Source organism: Aethalodelphis obliquidens, unplaced genomic scaffold, assembly GCF_003676395.1.
Source record: "Aethalodelphis obliquidens isolate GAN/ISIS:26980383/991018 unplaced genomic scaffold, ASM367639v1 scaffold5, whole genome shotgun sequence".
Classification (NCBI taxonomy): domain Eukaryota; kingdom Metazoa; phylum Chordata; class Mammalia; order Artiodactyla; family Delphinidae; genus Aethalodelphis; species Aethalodelphis obliquidens.
Window position 1 is genome coordinate 38,221,481 of NW_020837949.1, and position 18,586 is coordinate 38,240,066.

Here is an 18,586-nt window from a genome sequence, read left to right on the forward strand (position 1 = left end):
ATCTCCCCATGTAGGTGTTCACTCTCACTCATCTAAGCAGCCGTAGTGCTTTATCTATTCCTTTCACATGGCATTTATTTTTCAGCCTGAAATAAGCCATACCTAGCTAAGCTTTTTGAAATTTTATGTCTCGTTTTTGTATCTTCTAAAACACCTTCCCCAGCCTTGCATATAGAAGTGCTCAATAAATACTGATAGAATGAATCACTAATATAGAATACTGGAATTTGTAAAAAAAAAAATGTTATTCATTTAGATTTATGGTCTTTCTTTTCAGAGTTGAGAGGCTGACTGAAGAAGTAATGACAGAGTGGAAAATGAGACAAGCAGGAGGTAAGGTGAAAACAGATGCTAACACGGAAGGGAGGTGACCATGCTGAAAATGTTGACAGTCACAAGGAGAAAGATTCCATTTCCTTTCCATGATTCCCTTGGAGCAACTCCAAGATTTCTGTTCTAAATATATTAAGTCTCACTCAAAATGTATTGTGTATGTACGTATGCACAGTTACTGCAGGGATCTTTAGAGAGCAGAGCTTTTGTCACTAGTCCTCAGGCACCTCGACAGAGAGAATATTAAAAGACTCAAACTGGCCCAAATCCAGGGGAAAGTAGACAGACTGAAAAGATAAGGCAGGTAGTTAATCTTCTGGAAGGTACCACTAGTCAAGACAGGTTTGTTCACCCAGATTGCTGTCTCAAGTCTACTTTTGTTTGATTTGTTACCTTACCCACTGGGAAATCTGTGTCTTGACATTGAATTACAAAGCAAGGATGACCTGGGTCACTAAATAAGGCTAGTTAGTGAAAGGAAAAAGTCTTTTGTCAAACTTTATGCCAGAACTGAAATCTACGCAAAATTTGGCCCCATGTCTTTAAGCACATTTATTATGACCTGAAGAAAAGAGAAACCAATAAGGCAATGAGCCTTATTATTACAAAGCAATCTTTTTTTATCATCAGTCAATAATGACTCTAGATGGATAGCTCAGCCAGAAATTGTACTTACTGCAAAAATATATTATACGTATTACCATAAAGATGACATCTCAATTGTCAAAAACATTAAGCGCTACCTGGTGGATAGCACAGATATTACAAAATTCACAAATGGGTGAATGTTTCACATTTGTTCTCTGACGTGACTTTTCTTGGCTTGATATAAGCAAATGTAGTATTTTAATAGAATATCAGCTTGTAGGGCAAGGTTAAATATTTTTGTCATCTTCTAAAATATAGTTTACATGATTGATATAATGGCTTTGCTTCCTCTAAAAATGTGCACAAGATTTACATGTTGTACAACTGACATTGTGGTTTTCTTATCTACATCCTTATCAAATTTGCCCACCATTAGTAAATATGCAGCTTGAGGGATTGACTCCCAGGTCCAGAGGTAAGCTCCGATTCACTGAAGGCAGTCAGGATAATCTCATAGGCCTTGATAAAGTGTTTGGTTTAAGGATGTACAGACTTGGAAATTTCCTGTGCAAAGGCACTGATTGAGAAACGGATATGTGACTCGTTCTAGAACATTAAGACCCAAGGCTAGGTTTCCTGAGTTCTTCTAGAAAGGGTACTTTCTCACTCTTTAGAGAGTTTATCTAAGCAACTCTGTTTCCTCCTCTTAGCACCATGGGGTATGGTGATAAAGCCATAGGGAAACCTAATGGACAACCAAAGGACTACAGAGAAATGGAGCTAAAGCCATTGAATTTTTGCTGATACTAATAGTTGTCTGCCATTTAGACTTATGTTTACATGAGTAAATAATTCTGTTACTTGAAGCCAACCTCTTTTTGATACATGCTGAATATATGCCTATTTAAAAGAACTTAAGTATGTATTAGAGTTACTTAATAACTATCTGCCCAAGACAGAGTAACCAAGACTGATGGATGAATCTTGATTAGAAAGGAAGGGAGTAGAGAGTAGAGGAGAGGAAAGAAAGGGAGGATGGGGAAGGAAAGGAGGGAGGGAGGGAAGGAAAAGAGGTAGGAAGTGGGAGGGGAGAAGGAGGGAGGAAAGTGCTAGGTCATATAGTACGTTTTTAGGAAACTACCTTACTCTTTTTTGTTTTCACCAGCAATGTACAAGAGATACAGTTTTTCTGTGCCTTTGCCAGCATTTGGCACTATCGGTATTTTTTATTTTACCTGTTCTTACAGGTGTGTAGTGACAGCTCACAGTGATTCTAATTTTTGTTTCCCTAAAGGCAAGCAGTGTTGAACATCTTTTCATGTGTTTATCTGCCATCCATATATCTTCTTTGATGAAGTGTCTGTTCAGTTACTTCATCCATTTTCTAATTGAATTGTCTTCTTACTATTGCGCTTGTAGACCTCATTATATATTCCATATGCAAGCAATTTGCCTGATAGGTGATTTGCAGATTTTTTTTTCCCCAGTTGCCGATCAACTTTTCATCCTCTTTGCCTTTTCACACTCTTAACAGGATCTTTTGCAGACCAATCGTTTTTTTTTTTGTTTGTTTGTTTGTTTTAATTTCTATGGAGTTCAATTTATTCTTTTAATTTCATGGATCATGCATTTGGTGTCATGTCAGAGAAAGCTTTGCCTAATCCTAGGTCATGAATAATTAATTATTATTCATTTCCTCTTATTCCATAATATATTGAGCATTTCAATTTCTTCTTGCCTATTTTCCCTTTCCCTCCTCCATTTCTTAACCGCCTGGTTCTATCTCAGCCCTTGTATCAGACTATAGAGGCAGTATATCAACCCTGGGCAAAGTACTTGTCTTCATCTGGGTCCACTATAGCTCCTAATCTGTGCTTCAGAGTTTTCATTTAGGTGACGTATCTAGACCTACTTCTTGGTCAGGGTTTCCTCCCTTAGGTGGAAGACCAGGTGAAAGGTAGGCCTGTCTGAATACCCAGGGGTAGGATAATGGAGTGCAAGGCCAGGTGCCTCGTACACATATTTACCAGAGTGAGTATGTAACAGATGTAACATTCAAAGGGCAACCAAAATCCAACAAAGAATAGCTCAAAAGAAAGTCTCCAATTTTGAAAAGCTAGACTGAAAAGGAGAGCCAAAGAAAGAGGCTAAAATAGAGAAACCAGGGAGGCAAAGGAAATAGAATTGATACAGGCAGGGGGCACTGAAAATGTGGACTGATAGAAGCTAAGGTACTTCTATTAGCTTTAGAAATAAAGTTAATAATAATAGCTAATTCTTACAATTAGATTCACTCTGTGACAGGCACTGTTTTAAATGCTCTCTATCAGTAGTTCTCAAACTGTTCAAGGGAACCTTCATGTATCCCCAAGACCCTTTTAGGAATCTGCAAGTTCCAATCTATTTCCATAATAATAGTAATATATTATTTGGTGTTTTCAGTCTTTATTCTCTTGTGAGTGTTCAGTGGAGTTTTCCAGAGGCCACATGTTGTATAATATTGCAACAGATTGAAAGCAGAAGTAGATATGAGAATCCAGCTGCCTTCTATTAAAGCAGACAACAGAAAATATTTGAGAAAAATGTAAAATAATGCTACTGTCTCACAATTTTTTTCTTGTTTTGGCACAGAGAGCTAGGTAGGTAGGGAGCTAGTTATAACTGGGAAGGGAGAAACACAAGGGCTCTGCTGAGGAAACCCTTCCATGGATTTAATGGATTTAATTTATTTTAGCCAGATGAAAAGTTATAGTTAGTATCCAATATAAAGAGTGCTCTTTTAACTACATTGTAATTTCTCCCAGAATTTCTACATTTTCATCATAATGTGTTACACTCTCTATACCTCTGTGTTAGTTGTACTGTGGGGATACTGCAGTAAATGAGAGAGCAATCTAGACAGCATCCGCCAAGGGCATCATGATGCTACAAGATGATAGACGGCTAGCCTAGAGTTCCCGGGGCTAATTAGCAACAAAGCAGTGAAGTTCAGAGTTACTCATAGAGACTAGACAAGAACAGAAACACTAGCTATGGCAGAAAAAAGAAGGGGCAGATGTATGACAAAAAAAAATTCCTCCACCAAATATATTAAAGGAAACAGACCCTGGAAAGTGAGATGGCAGGCAATTAAATTATAAATGCAACTTTGTTGAAGCCCATGGGAAAAGAGTAGGCTATTGTCAAAGAATCCCTGAGGAACGTGAAAGGGAAAGGAAAGCCAGGCTATGCAATCCTAAGAAATAGACTCTTTAAAAAATTATTTAGTAAACCAATATTAAGCATGTGAAACAATTGTTCTTGATGCTAGTTCTATTTATATATTTCTCAAACTGGAACGTACCTAGAGTGATCTGGGACAAAAAACACAGCATAATATGACATACTTTTGGACTGTTAATTCTATCTGATGGAAAGTAATTTAAAGTGTGTATTTATATTGAAACAGTCATAACTATGTTATAAAGAGAACACAGAATTCAAATATATATTTTAAGATGGACAATTTGGCAAAGTCTTATCTTCTGTTACTCTTTCAGGAATTGGATAAGTCCCCAACTGGCTCATGCCATGCCCCCATCTCTATGACCAAAATTGCATTTCATTTATTATTACTGCCATTTTACTCAGTTTTCCATCTTGAAATGGAAATATACACTGAAATTTCAATGATATGGAAAAAGTATCAAGGGGAGATAGTTTTAAAAGATAGAAAATTGTCAAAAATGTCCATTATGTCCAAAGTTTGACCATTGATTTAATATGTTCCTTTTTATAAAGTTTAATACTCAATATATAGTATATCGCTGACCCTTCATCTTGGGGGAAAATATAAATGATTTTATATTTGGAAGTTAAGTAGAAACAAGAAAAATTATTTTATAGCTATATTCATGCAATAAATACAGCCTATAAAAAGCGTGATACATTTTGACTATGTGTTTCATCAGGAAAAAGAAATCCTACTGTGGTGATGTTGTGCTTTTCAAGGGGCTATTCAGTCCCATAGCATCAAGCTTAGTCTATAGCAATATTTAAACAGGAACTATTTCTTAACCACAGTAAGTAGTGAATCAGAGCTACACACTGTTAAAACTGAAAGAGGATTCAGAGATCATCAGTACTTTAGTACTGTGCTGGTTGAGCAGTGAAGCAAACCAAAGTGTCAGAAGCCATGTTCTTGAAGTAGTAAATAGTTAAGTGCATGGAGTAGTTAAAGAGCATACAATTTAGAGGGAGATAGGCTTTGGTTTTTATTCTGCTCCACCACTTACCTATGTAACACCAGAAAGTTATTTAACATTTCTAAATTTCAACTTCTACATTTCTAAATTGAGATAATAACTATACTGATGCTTGAAACAAGCTGTAATATAGTTTATGGGGATAATGCTGTAGAGTAAAGGTAGCATTTCTCTATTTAAAAAATCTATTAATTTGATTTTCAGTTCTAGAATTAAACTACAGAATATATTTAGTTATAGCATAGGCTTTGTTATAGTCATAAAATAGATTGGTAATGTCATCTATCTGAACAATGTTAAAATATTATCATGGTTAAAAAAACAGTGAGGTGTAGGATAAAAAGAAGAGGTGAAACATATGAGGGGTGTGAATCTCCTAATTTTACATATAGGGAACCAACATACATTGTCAAGTTTAGACTGTAACTTAAATAGTTTATGGTCCATATTCAATCTAAAGTTAAAAAAGATAACATATATGAATTATATATTCATATAGAAATGAGTCTTCAACTCTCATGGTTAAATTGAACCATATGAAATTCCAAATATTCAATCAGGAATAAAATAGTAATATAAAAAATGACAAAGTTTGGAAGAAGGGAAGGAGAGGTAATGTAAATATAATAAATTCCTCATCCTTAATTTTGATAAATAATCAATGGAGATACAAATATATTATTTAGTGTTAGAGGAGTGTAACCTTCAAAAACTAGAGAATAAAATTGGGAATAGGAATTAATGTGAAGGTAGAGGAGGCTTTTAGTTTTCAAAGTATACTTTCTACATTTTTATAACTTTTTTCCAAGTACATCTATCACTGTTATAATAATAATTTTCAAAAATAAATTACTCTCATAATTCATAATACCCTGAATGCATACTTACTGCTATAAGTATGAAGCTCTTAACTTTTAGAATATGCATTTTCAGAAATATGAAAGTATTTCCAAATTGTTCCCATAGTCATGTTTTCTACATATACTTTTACACAACAAAGTAATCTCCTTTTCAACTTTAACTGAAATTTTATTTCTTTTATTTGTCTTAATTTTCATAATGTTTTGAGGGAAGCTAGTCTTATAAAAGGACAGTTACACAAATTTCTCTTGTTTTATATATAAAACAAGATATTAAGCTAAGAATAATGATTCTAATCTACAGGAAAATTTGAATGTTGCTCTTTAAATTGTCTGAATTTATTGCCTTCCTAAGAAAACCACATTCTTTGAACTTGTCTCTTCCTCTTCACTTCCATTATCTGATTAGCATTTGACTTTTATTAATTTTTTTTATTTTTTGGAGTGGGGGAGAGATGGAAAAATGGGTTTTAATTTTAAAAATTTAATAAGTGGACTATTTTTTAGAGCAGTTTTAGGGTTACAGAAAAATTGAGTGGAAAGTACAGAGATTTTCCATATAGTCTCTCACCCTGCCACACACACATTTTCCCCTATTATTAACATCTTGCATTAGCATGATACATTTGTTACAGTTTATGAACCCATGAACTGGAATTACTTATTTTTTCATTTACATGTCTATACTTGGCTTCTATACCTCTACTGACTCATAGAAGTCAGTTTCTGCAGAAAGAAACTGTCTTTGATATTCTATGTGGCAGATACAACATTTATATCACACTCATGCTACATGCCTAGTGTAAGGCTCTACTCCACACAGTCATTCAGGGACCCTGGCTGGGGAAGGTTCTATTATCTTGAAGGTGTTTTATGTACAGTCTTGCTGCTCAAATTGTGCTCTGCAGACCTGTATCACTGATATCATTAGGAACTTTATAGAAATGCAGAGTCTTAGCCTCTACCTTGGACCCAAGGGATAATCTGCCTTTTGACAAGATGCCTAAGTGATCTGTATGCACATTAAAGTTTGAGAAGAGTGGGACCAGAAGACATGCTTGGATTCCTATGCCAGGGGAAGAGAGATGCAAAACCTAACATAGGCATTTAATTGCCTCAGCCCAGAAGTGACAAAATCACTTCCCTTCCAAGAGCACTGACCAGAACCAGATATACTTCGTCTCATCTAAGTGTAAGGAGGCTGGAGAATACAGGTGATATATTTGATGAGCTTCACTACGTTCACATAGTTTTAATATCCTAGACAGGTGTTTTGAATGATTATGGGTGAAAATCTCAGAATCCTGAATGTGAAGGCTATTCACTTAAACATATCAATTGCAAATTTATCTTTTCCTTTTTTGTTAATATGATTAAGTAATATAACTGCTTCACACTAAATAATGCAGTAAATTTAATTAATCCATGTGCTCAACTTAGATATTCTAGGAAAAATTCCAATTCTACCTTGTTCCTTTTTTATCATAAATACTGATTTTCATCATCAAAATTGATATATACGTGACACAATATTTACATTCCCTAAGAAGTTCCTGGATTGTTTATACACTTCACATTCTTTGAACAAACTGTAATAAAATCAGTTACAGTCCTTAGGCAATAAACTTGACATTGATGACCACTTTTTATTCAAAGCTAATCTTATAGCTCAATATTTTTACCTGAAGTTAACAGAGTCCTTACGTGTCACAAAGTGTCCACAACACAGTACCAGAGATGAAAAGGTAAACTTTAAATAACATACAGGGTCAAGAGCAGAGTCTAAGAATGAAAGAAGGCCAATTATTGTATATAAGAATGTAGGAATCTATAAACCTTCATAATCTGTGTCAAGGTCAGAAACCAAAGTGAAGGACAAGATAGTGGCATAGCAAGGGATGGAGATCTGAGCAAAAATTATAGGCCAGTTTGAATTTGTTTGGAATATGAAACCATAAGAATTATTTGGGGATATTTTTAAAGAGCTAGGACAAAATATCAAAGTCACTCATTCACTCAACAATATTTATTCTCCATTCTGCTATGAGGAATTTTGATGCCTCTCTCTAGTTTCCCTCATATTGTCGTTAGTTGTTGAATTTTTCTTATTCTTTGCATCTTTTGAAATAAAGCAAGTTAATATTAACCATACTATGTCAACTATTTAAAATTTCTTATAACAGATGAACAAATATAAAGTGCTCATCTCTCACCTCAAAAACTGGTCTTAATTACACAGGGCATGTAGAATCAGTGCCCTATTAAGGCACTGATTATTAAGTTGGGAAGCAGCACAGCATAACTGAAGTTCTACTGACATGAATTCAAATGCTGGCTCTGATACTTATCACTTTGGGCTAGTTACTTAACCTCTCTAGGCTTCATTTTCTTCATCTACTTACTGAGGATAAAAATATCTATTCCTCAGGTAGAAAGTGGGTGTAAAAATTTAGTGCAGGGCCTAACATGTAGTTAATATTCAAGAAATAATACCTATTATTATTTTGGAAAATAACTGTTTATCTCATCTCATATCCCACACAATGTAGGTGCCACCGCTGTGATGTTTCAGATTGAGATTTATCAAATCTCCATTAGAACATTTCCACTGACAGGGAGCTCGTTACCTTACAAGGCTGTCCAATCCATTCATGAACAACTCTAATTTTTAAAATATTTTTTTCTTACGCAAATCCCTTCTTATGTGGATCTGCCTTTTTACTATATATATATATATACACACACACATACATTTATACACAAATATATACATACATATATAGGTAATATAACCATACATATATTTAGCCTTACTAATGCCATCTGTAGTAATCCATTATTAAATGTATTTTAATTTGATGTCAAAAGTAATGGTGTCAGGAATGTTCTTTGTAAAAGGTTAGTTTATTAATACTATATGTCCCATATTACAAAGTCATCCTTTAAAGTATTTTTCCAAGGCTTAGCCCACAAGATGTTCAAACAAATGCTTAAGCCATTGATTGCTGCATAGAAAAGTGGCATTAGGTCACGTACACAACAAATTTCAAGCACTTAAAAGACCTTCAAGATGGCGGAGGAGTAAGACGTGGAGATCACCTTCCTCCCCACAAATACATCAAAAATACATCTACCTGTGGAACAACTCCTACAGAACACCTACTGAATGCTGGCAGAAGACCTCAGACTTCCCAAAAGGCAAGAAACTCCCCACGTACCTGGGTAGGGCAAAAGAAAAAAGAATAAACAGAGACAAAAGAATAGTGATGGGACCTGCACCTCTGGGAGGGAGCTGTGAAGGAGGAAAGGTTTCCACACTCTAGAAGCCCCTTTGCGGCAGAGACTGCGGGTAGCGGAGGGGGGAAGCTTCGGAGCCACAGAGGAGAGCACAGCAACAGGGGTGCAGAGGACAAAGCGGAGAGATTCCCGCACAGAGGATCGGTGCCGACCAGCACTCACCAGCCCGAGAGGCCTGTCTGCTCACCTGACGGGGCAGGCGGGGGCTGGGAGCTGAGGCTCGGGCTTCAGAGGTCAGATCCCAGGGAGAGGACTGGGGTTGGCTGCATAAAGACAGCCTGAAGGAGACTAGTGCACCACAGCTAGCCGGGAGTGAGTCCGGGAAAAAGTCTGGACCTGCCTAAGAGGCAAGAGACTACTGTTTCGGGTGAGCGAGGAGAGGAGATTCAGAGCACCACGTAAACGAGCTCCAGAGACGGGCGCATGCCGCGGCTATCAGCACAGACCCCAGAGACGAGCATGAAATGCTAAGGCTGCTACTGCAGCCACCAAGAAGCCTGTGTGCAAGCGCAGGTCACTATCCACACCTCCCCTCCCAGGAGCCTGTGCAGCCCACCACTGCCAGGGTCCCGTGATCCAGGGACAACTTCCCCGGGAGAACACATGGCAGGCCTCAGGCTGTTGCAACGTCATGCTGGCCTCTGCTGCAGCAGGCTCGCCCTGCATTCCATATCCACCCCTGCACTCCCCGGCCTGAGTGAGCTAGAGCCCCCTAATCAGTTGCTCCTTTAACCCTGTCCTGTCTGAGGAAAGAACAGACAACCTCAGGGGACCTACACGCAGAGGCGGGGCTAAATCCAAAGCTGAACCCCAGGAGCTGTGCAAACAGAGAAGAGAAAGGGAAATTTCTCCCAGCAGCCTCAGGAGCAGCAGATTAAATCTCCACAATCAACTTGATGTACCCTGCATCTGTGGAACACCTGAATAGACAATGAATCATCCCAAAATTGAGGTGGTGGACTTTGTGTGATTTTTGTCTGTATAGGTTGGCTTTTTTTTTTTTTGAGGTATGTGGGCCTCTCACTGTTGTGGCCTCTCCTGTTGCAGAGCACAGGCTCTGGACGCGCAAGCTCAGTGGCCATGGCTCACGGGCCCAGCCGCTCTGTGGCATGTGGGATCTTCCCAGACCAGGGCACAAACCCGTGTCCTCTGCATCGGCAGGCGGACTCTCAACCACTGTGCCACCAGGGAAGCCCCTATAATTGGCTTTTACCATTTGTCCTAGGGTTCTGTCTGGTTTTTTTCTCTTTCTTTAGTATAGTTTTTAGTGCTTGTTATCATTGGTGGATTTGTTTTTTGGTTTGGTTGCTCTCTTCTTTCTTTCTTTTTTTTATTACTTTCTAATACATTTTTATTTTTAATAATTTAAAAATTTTTTATTTTAATAACTATAATTTCTTTTCTTTTTTTCTTTCCTTCTTTCTTTCCTTCTCCTTTTCTTCTGAGGCATGTGGCTAACAGGGTCTTGGTGCTCTGGCCGGGTGTCAGGCTTATGCCTCTGAGGTGGGAAAGCCAAGTTAAGGACATTGGTGCACCAGAGACCTGCCGGCTCCACATAATATCAAACGGGGAAAGCTCTCTCAGAGATCTCCATCTCAAGGCTAAGACCCAGCTCTGCTCAATGATGGGCAAGTTACAGTGCTGAACACCCTATGCCAAACAACTAGCAAGATAGGAGCACAAACCCACCCATTAGTAGAGAGGCTGCCTTAAATCATAATAAGATCACAGACACACGAAAATATACCACAGGACTCGGTCCTGCCCACCAGAAAGACAAGATTCAGCCTCATCCACCAGAACACAGGCACTAGTCCCCTCCACCAGGAAGCCTACACAACCCACTGAACAAACATTAGCCACTGGGGGCAGACACCAAAACAATGGGAACTAAGAACCTGCAGCCTGAGAAAAGGAGACCCCAAACACAGTAAGTTAAGCAAAATGAGAAGACAGAGAAACACACAGCAGATGAAGGAGCAAGGTAAAAACCCACCAGACCAAACAAATGAAGAGGAAATAGGCAATCTACCTGAAAAAGAATTCAGAGTAATGATAGTAAAGATGATCCAAAATCTTGGAAATAGAATGGAGAAAATACAAGAAACATTTAAAAAGGACCTAGAAGAACTACAGAGCAAACAAACAATGATGAACACAATAAATGAAGTTAAAAATTCTCTAGAAGGAATCAATAGCAGAATAAGTGAGGCAGAAGAACGGATAAGTGACCTGGAAGACAAAATAGTGGAAATAAGTACTGCAGAGCAGAATAAAGAAAAAAGAATGAAAAGAATTGAGGACAGACTCAGAAACTTCTGGGACAACATTAAATGCACCAGCATTCAAATTACAGCGGTCCAAGAAGAAGAAGAGAAAAAGAAAGGGACTGAGAAAATATTTCAAGAGATAATAGTTGAAAACATCCCTAATATGGGAGAGGAAATAGTCAATCAAGTCCAGGAAGCACATAGAGTCCCATACAGGATAAATCCAAGGAGAAACATGGCAAGACACATTAATCAAACTACCAAAAATTAAATACAAAGAAAAAACAATAAAAGCAGCAAGGGAAAAACAACAAATAACATACAAGGGAATTCCCATAAGGTTAACAGCTGAACTCTCAGCAGAAACTCTTAAAGCCAGAAGGCAGTGGCAGGACATACTTAAAGTGATGAAACGGAAAAACTTACAACCAAGATTACTCTATACAGCAAGCATCTCATTCAGATTTGACAGAGAAATTAAAACCTTTACAGACAAGCAAAAACTAAGAGAATTCAGCACCACCAAACCAGCTTTACAACAAATGCTAAAGAAACTTCTCTAGGCAGGAAACACAAGAGAAGGAAAAGACCTACAATAACAAACCCAAAACAATTAAGAAAATGGTAATAGGAACATTCATTTCGATAATTATCTTAAATGAAAATGGATTAAATGCTCCAACCAAAAGACACAGACGGGCTGAATGGATACAAAAACAAGACCCATATATATGCTAACTACAAGAGACCCACTTCAGACCTAGGGACACATACAGACCGAAAGTGAGGGGATGGAAAAAATATTCCATGCAAATGGAAATCAAAACAAACCTAGAGCAGCAATTCTCATATCAGACAAAATTGACTTTAAACTAAAGACTTTTACAAGAGACAAAGAAGGACACGACATAATGATCAAGGGATCAATCCAAGAAGAAAATATAACAATTGTAAGTATTTATGCACCCAACATAGGAGCACCTCAATACACAAAGCAAATGCTAACAAGCATAAAAGGGGAAATGGACATTAACACAATAATAGTAGGGGACTTTAACACCCCACTTTCACCAATGGACAGATCATCCAAAATGAAAATAAATGAGGAAACAAAAGCTTTAAATGATACACTGAACAAGATGGACTTAGTTGATATTTATAGGACATTCCATCCAAAAACAATAGAATACACTTTCTCCTCAAGTGTTCATGGAACATTCTCCATGATAGATCACATCTTGGGTCACAAACCAAACTTTGGTAAATTTAAGAATACTGAAATCATATCAAGTATCTTTTCTGACCACAACACTATGAGACTAGATATCAATTACAGGAAAAAAGCTGTAAAAGATACAAACACATGGAGGCTAAACAATACACTACAAAATAACCAAGAGATCACTGAAGAAATCAAAGAGGAAATCAAAAAATACCTAGAAACAAATGACAATGAAAACACAACGACCCAAAACCTATGGGATGCAGCAAAAACAGTTTTAAGAAGGAAGTTTATAGCAATACAATCCTACCTCAAGAAAGAGGAAAAATCTCAAATAAACAACCTAACCTTACACCTAAAGCAATTAGAGAAAGAAGAACAAGAAAACCCCAAAGTCAGCAGAAGGAAAGAAATCATAAAGATGAGATCAGAAGTAAATGAAAAAGAAATGAAGGAAACAATAGCAAAGATCAATAAAACTAAAAGCTGGTTCTTTGAGAAGATAAACAAAATTGATAAACCATTAGCCAGACTCATCAAGAAAAAAAGGGAGAAGACTCAAATCAATAGAATTAGAAATGAAAACAGAAAAGTAACAACTGACACTACAGAGATACAAAGGATCATGAGAGATTACTATAAGCAAGTATATGCCAATAAAACGGACAAACTGGAAGAAATAGACAAATTCTTAGAAATACACAACCTTCCAAGACTGAACCAGGAAGAAAATGAAAATATAAACAGACCAATCACAAGAACTGAAATTGAAACTGTGATTAAAAATCTTCCAACAAAGTAAAGCTCAGGACCAGATGGCTTCACAGGTGAATTCTAACAAACATTTAGAGAAGAACTAACACGAATCCTTCTCAAACTCTTACAAAATAAAGCAGTGGGAGGAACATTCCCAAACTCGTTACACGCGGCCACCATCACCCTGATACCAAAACCAGACAAAGATGTCACAAAGAAAGAAAACTACAGGCCAATATCACTGATGAACATAGATGCAAAAATCCTCAACAAAATACTAGCAAACATAATCCAGCAGCACATTAAAAGGATCATAGACCATGATCAAGTGGGGTTTATCCCAAGAATGTAAGGATTCTTCAATATACACAAATCAATCAATGTGACACACCATATTAACAAACAGAAGGTGAATAACCATATGATCATCTCAATAGATGCAGAAAAAGATTTCAACAAAATTCAACACCCGTTTATGATAAAAGCCCTCCAGAAAGCAGGCATAGAAGGAACTTACCTCGACATAATAAAGGCCATATATGACAAACCCAGAGCCAACCTCATTCTCAATGGTGAAAAAGTGAAAACATTTCCTCTAAGATCAGGAACAAGACAAGGATGTCCACTCTCACCACTATTATTCAACATTATTTTGGAAGTTCTAGCCACAGCAAGGAAGGAAAAGAAATAAAAGGAATACAAATTGGAAAAGAAGAAGTAAAGCTGTCACTGTTTGCAGATGACATGATACTATACATAGAGAATCCTAAAGATGCTACCAGAAAACTACTAGAGCTAGTCAATGAATTTGGTAGAGTAGCAGGATACAAAATTAATGCACAGAAATCTCTTACATTCCTTTACAATGATATTGAAATATCTGAAAGAGAAATTAAGGAAACACTCCCATTTACCATTGCAACAAAAAGAATAAAATACCTAGGAATAAACCTACCTAAGGAGACCAAAGACCTGTATGAAGAAAACTATAAGACAGTGATGAAAGAAATTAAAGATGATACAAAGAGATGGAGAGATATACAACGCTCTTGGATTGGAAGAATCAACGTTGTGGAAATGACTATACTACCCAAGCAATCTAGAGATTCAATGCAATCCCTATCAAACTACCAATGGCATTTTTCACAGAACTACAACAAAAAATTTCACAATTTGTATGGAATACAGAAGACCCTGAATAGCCAAAGCCATCTTGAGACAGAAAAACGGAGCTGGAGGAATCAGGCTCTGTGACTTCAGACTATACTACAAATCTACAGTAATCAAGACAGTATGGTACTGGCACAAAAACAGAAATACAGATCAGTGGAACAGGACAGAAAGCCCAGAGATAAACCCACACACATATGGTCACCTTATCTTTGACAAAAAGAGGCAAGAATATACAATGGAGAAAAGATAACCTCTTCAATAAGTGGTGCTGGGAAAACTGGACAGCTGCATGTAAAAGAATGAAATTAGAACACTCCCTAACACCATACACAAAAATAAACTCAAAATGGATTAAAGACCTAAGTGTAAGGCCAGACACTATAAAACGCTTAGAGGAAAACATAGGCAGAACACTCTATGACAAAGATCACAGCAAGATCCTTTTTGAACCACCTCCTAGAGAAACGGAAATAAAAATAAACAAATGGGACCTAATGAAACTTAGAAGCTTTTGCACAGCAAAGGAAACCATAAACAAAACAAAAAGACAACCTTCCGAATGGAAGAAAATATTTGCAAATGAAACAACTGACAAAGGATTAATCTCAAAAATTTACAAGCAGCTCATGCAGCTCAGTATCAAAAGAACAGACGACCCAATCCAAAAATGGGCAAAAGACCTAAATAGACATTTCTACAAATAAGATATACAGATTGGCAGCAAACACATGAAAGTATGTTCAACATCACTAATCATTAGAGAAATCAAATCTACAATGAGGTATCACTTCACACCAGTCAGAATGGCCATCATCAAGAAATCTACAAACAATAAATGCTGGAGAGGGTGTGGAGAAAAGGGTGCCCTCTTGCACTGTTGGTGGGAATGTAAATTGATACAGCCACTATGGCGAACAGTATGGAGGTTCCTTAAAAAACTAAAAATAGAACTACCTTATGACCCAGCCATCCCACTACTGGGCATATACCCTGAGAGAACCGTAGTTCAAAAAGAGTCATGGACCACAATGTGTATTGCAGCTGTATTTACAATAGCCAGGACATGGAAGCAAGCCTAGTGTCCATCATCAGGTGAATTGATAAAGAAGATGTGGCACATATATACAGAGGAATATTATTCAGCCATAAAAAGAAATGAAACTGAGTTATTTTTAGTGAGGTGGATGGACCCAGAATCTGTCTGTCATACAAAGCAAAATAAGCCAGAAAGAGGAAAACAAATACCGTATGCTAACACATATATATGAATCTAAAAAAAAAAAAAAAAAAAAAGAAATGGTTCTGAAGAACCTAGGGGCAGGACAGGAATAAGGATGCAGATGTAGAGAATGGACTTTAGGACACAGGGAGGTAAGCTGGGACAAAGTGAGAGAGTGCCATGGATATATATACACTACCAAATGTAAAATAGCTAGCTAGTGGGAAGCAGCCACATAGAACAGGGAGATCAGCCCGGTGCTTTGTGACCACCTAGAGGGGTGGGATAGGGAGGGTGGGAGGGAGACGCAAGAGTGAGGAGATATGGGGATATATGTAAGTGTATAGCTGATTCACTTTGTTATAAAGCAGAAACTAACACACCATTGTAAAGCAATTACACTGCAATAAAGATGTTAAAAAAATTTTTTTCATGTACCTACTAGAAAAAGAAAAATGATGCACTTGTGAGAACTGTTCATACTTTGCTTCAACCTAGTTTCATATAATACAGGCTTGTCTTGAACAATCTCACATTTTGCAAAATTGAGCACTAAAAGTAACAAGACTCGTGGAAAAACAGAACTGGGTCTATACTGGAACTTTGTGACCAGAGCACTAACATAAACAGTAATACTCCTAATAAAGGATCCTAGTAAAGTTAAATCTCTACTAGCATCACTGTCAGAAAACTCTTTGCAATGTTTTACCTGTGCTTCCTTCTTCCAGATATAGATCCTAGAAGGCATACACTTATGCCTTCAGATAAGACTTTTCATAGAATTCTTTTCATCAGAATTTAAAGACTTTTAAAGTCTTTAAATTTAAAGACTTTAAAAGACTTTTCATCAGAATTCTTCTTTTACTACATTATTTTAATTCATGGTGAAATGTCTCCACATCTGTATTTCCCCAGACAGCTGAACATAGTGGAAAGCCTAGCAATTCTTGAAGAAAATAAACAGCCACTTTTTGCTCTACAGGAAGGCACTTTGGAGATTTTCTGCTTTTTTTTTTTTAAGCTCTTTATGTATTGCAAAAGTGGTCTGTTTAATTTTGAGAAGCTTGCCACTGATTGCTTCAAAACAGTAACAGGCTGGACATAATTGTGCATGAACCAACATAACCTCCACATCATACTTATAGTATGTTTTAATTTACCAGTAGTGCATGAGGTGAATCAAATCAAAGAAAGACTGCAGAAGAACCAACTATAGTACCAGCTATTACAAACCCTGGGAATCTTATTTCTTCAGGTGCTTTTCAACAGTCAACAGAACAGAGACACAAAGTACAGCAGGGGTTCATGGGCTAATGGGCTCACTCACTCCTCCAAAATAATAGAATATACTTTAAAAGTCTTTGAGGTGAGTAGAGGACATTTTAAATTTTTATTTATTTAAAATTTACACACCACTTATTTCCAAAAATGACTTTTGGTAACTGCCAGAGAAGAAGGGACCCATGCCAAAGAGAATTTCATGCTCTTTTTGTTTGTCATAACATGTAAATCAGACATAATGTCTACCTAAGTTTTAGTGGCTCCAAATGGATTGAGAGCTTAGTGATTAAGAGCACGAATTTTGGACCCAAGCAAATCTAGGTTTGAATCTTGGCATGTCACTCACTAGCTGTGTGACATTAAATTAGTTCCCTTCTCCAAGCCGTTGTTCCTTTCTCTGTGAAATGAGGCTAATAACATCTGACAGATTTTCATGAGAGCTGGGTAAGATAGCTTATGTAAAGCAACACAACAAATGATAACTAAAAATCTTTTTTTTAAATTATTATTGTCTTTTGTCAAGAGTAGATCTTTTTCACTGCAATCATATATCTAAGCATTATCTATCTACATTTTATATGGTTTCAAAATTGTTAATTTACAGAAGAAATTTATTTTTAAGCTTCTATAGTCCCTATTTATTTTTGAAATGCTAGCCCAAACTTATAATATACCCTGGCATCCTTTAGTAGTACTGAAGGTCATTGAAATCACATCACAGTTATTGTGAATCCAGACAAGTGAAATGTCAAGAACTAAAAGTAATGCAGGGAACTCACTTTGTTTAGTCAATAAAAGTGATTGGACCTGGTTATCTTTCCTGCCTCTTTCATTAGCCCAGGAGACAGTTGGAGGTTATAATTTAAGCTGTTTCTAAAACAAGATAAAAGAACCTCTTTCTGAGTATTAATATTTTAACAGCCAGTTGATAAACCTAGCTATCTAAGTGCATGTTTGAGAAAAGTAAAAGGAACATGGATGTTGGTCGAACCTTTTTTTTTTTTTTTTTACTCTTGATTAGTTTCAAACTGAAGCTTTTAGTCATGATCCTGGTTTGTCTGTGAGTCAGGAAAACACATCATAACCTGAAAAAATATATATGCTCCATACTGGCCCGGTGCTAGATGGTGCCTCTTCAAATTGCTATCTGTCCTTCAGACTCTTGCTACTTAAATTGTCATCCCCAGACCAGCAGCAAGAATCACCTGGAGCTTGTTAGAAAGGCAAGATCTAGGATCCTACTCAGACATAGTGAATCAGAATCTGCATTTTAACAAGATCCTGGGCTGATTCCAATGCATTTAAAATTTGAGAAGGCCTGCTTTATTTGTGTCTCTAACTTC

General features: G+C 36.9%; 1 long non-coding RNA gene across 1 annotated transcript in view; it reads left to right on the forward strand.

Annotated features, from left to right (window-relative positions):
* LOC113618217 (uncharacterized) overlaps nucleotides 1-18,586 on the forward strand; it is a 72,616-nt gene that overhangs the window by 17,952 nt on the left and 36,078 nt on the right. Inside the window, exon 2 of the long non-coding RNA XR_003431926.1 lies at nucleotides 278-333. This is a non-coding gene — a long non-coding RNA (uncharacterized LOC113618217). The remainder of the gene's footprint in view (nucleotides 1-277; nucleotides 334-18,586) is intronic.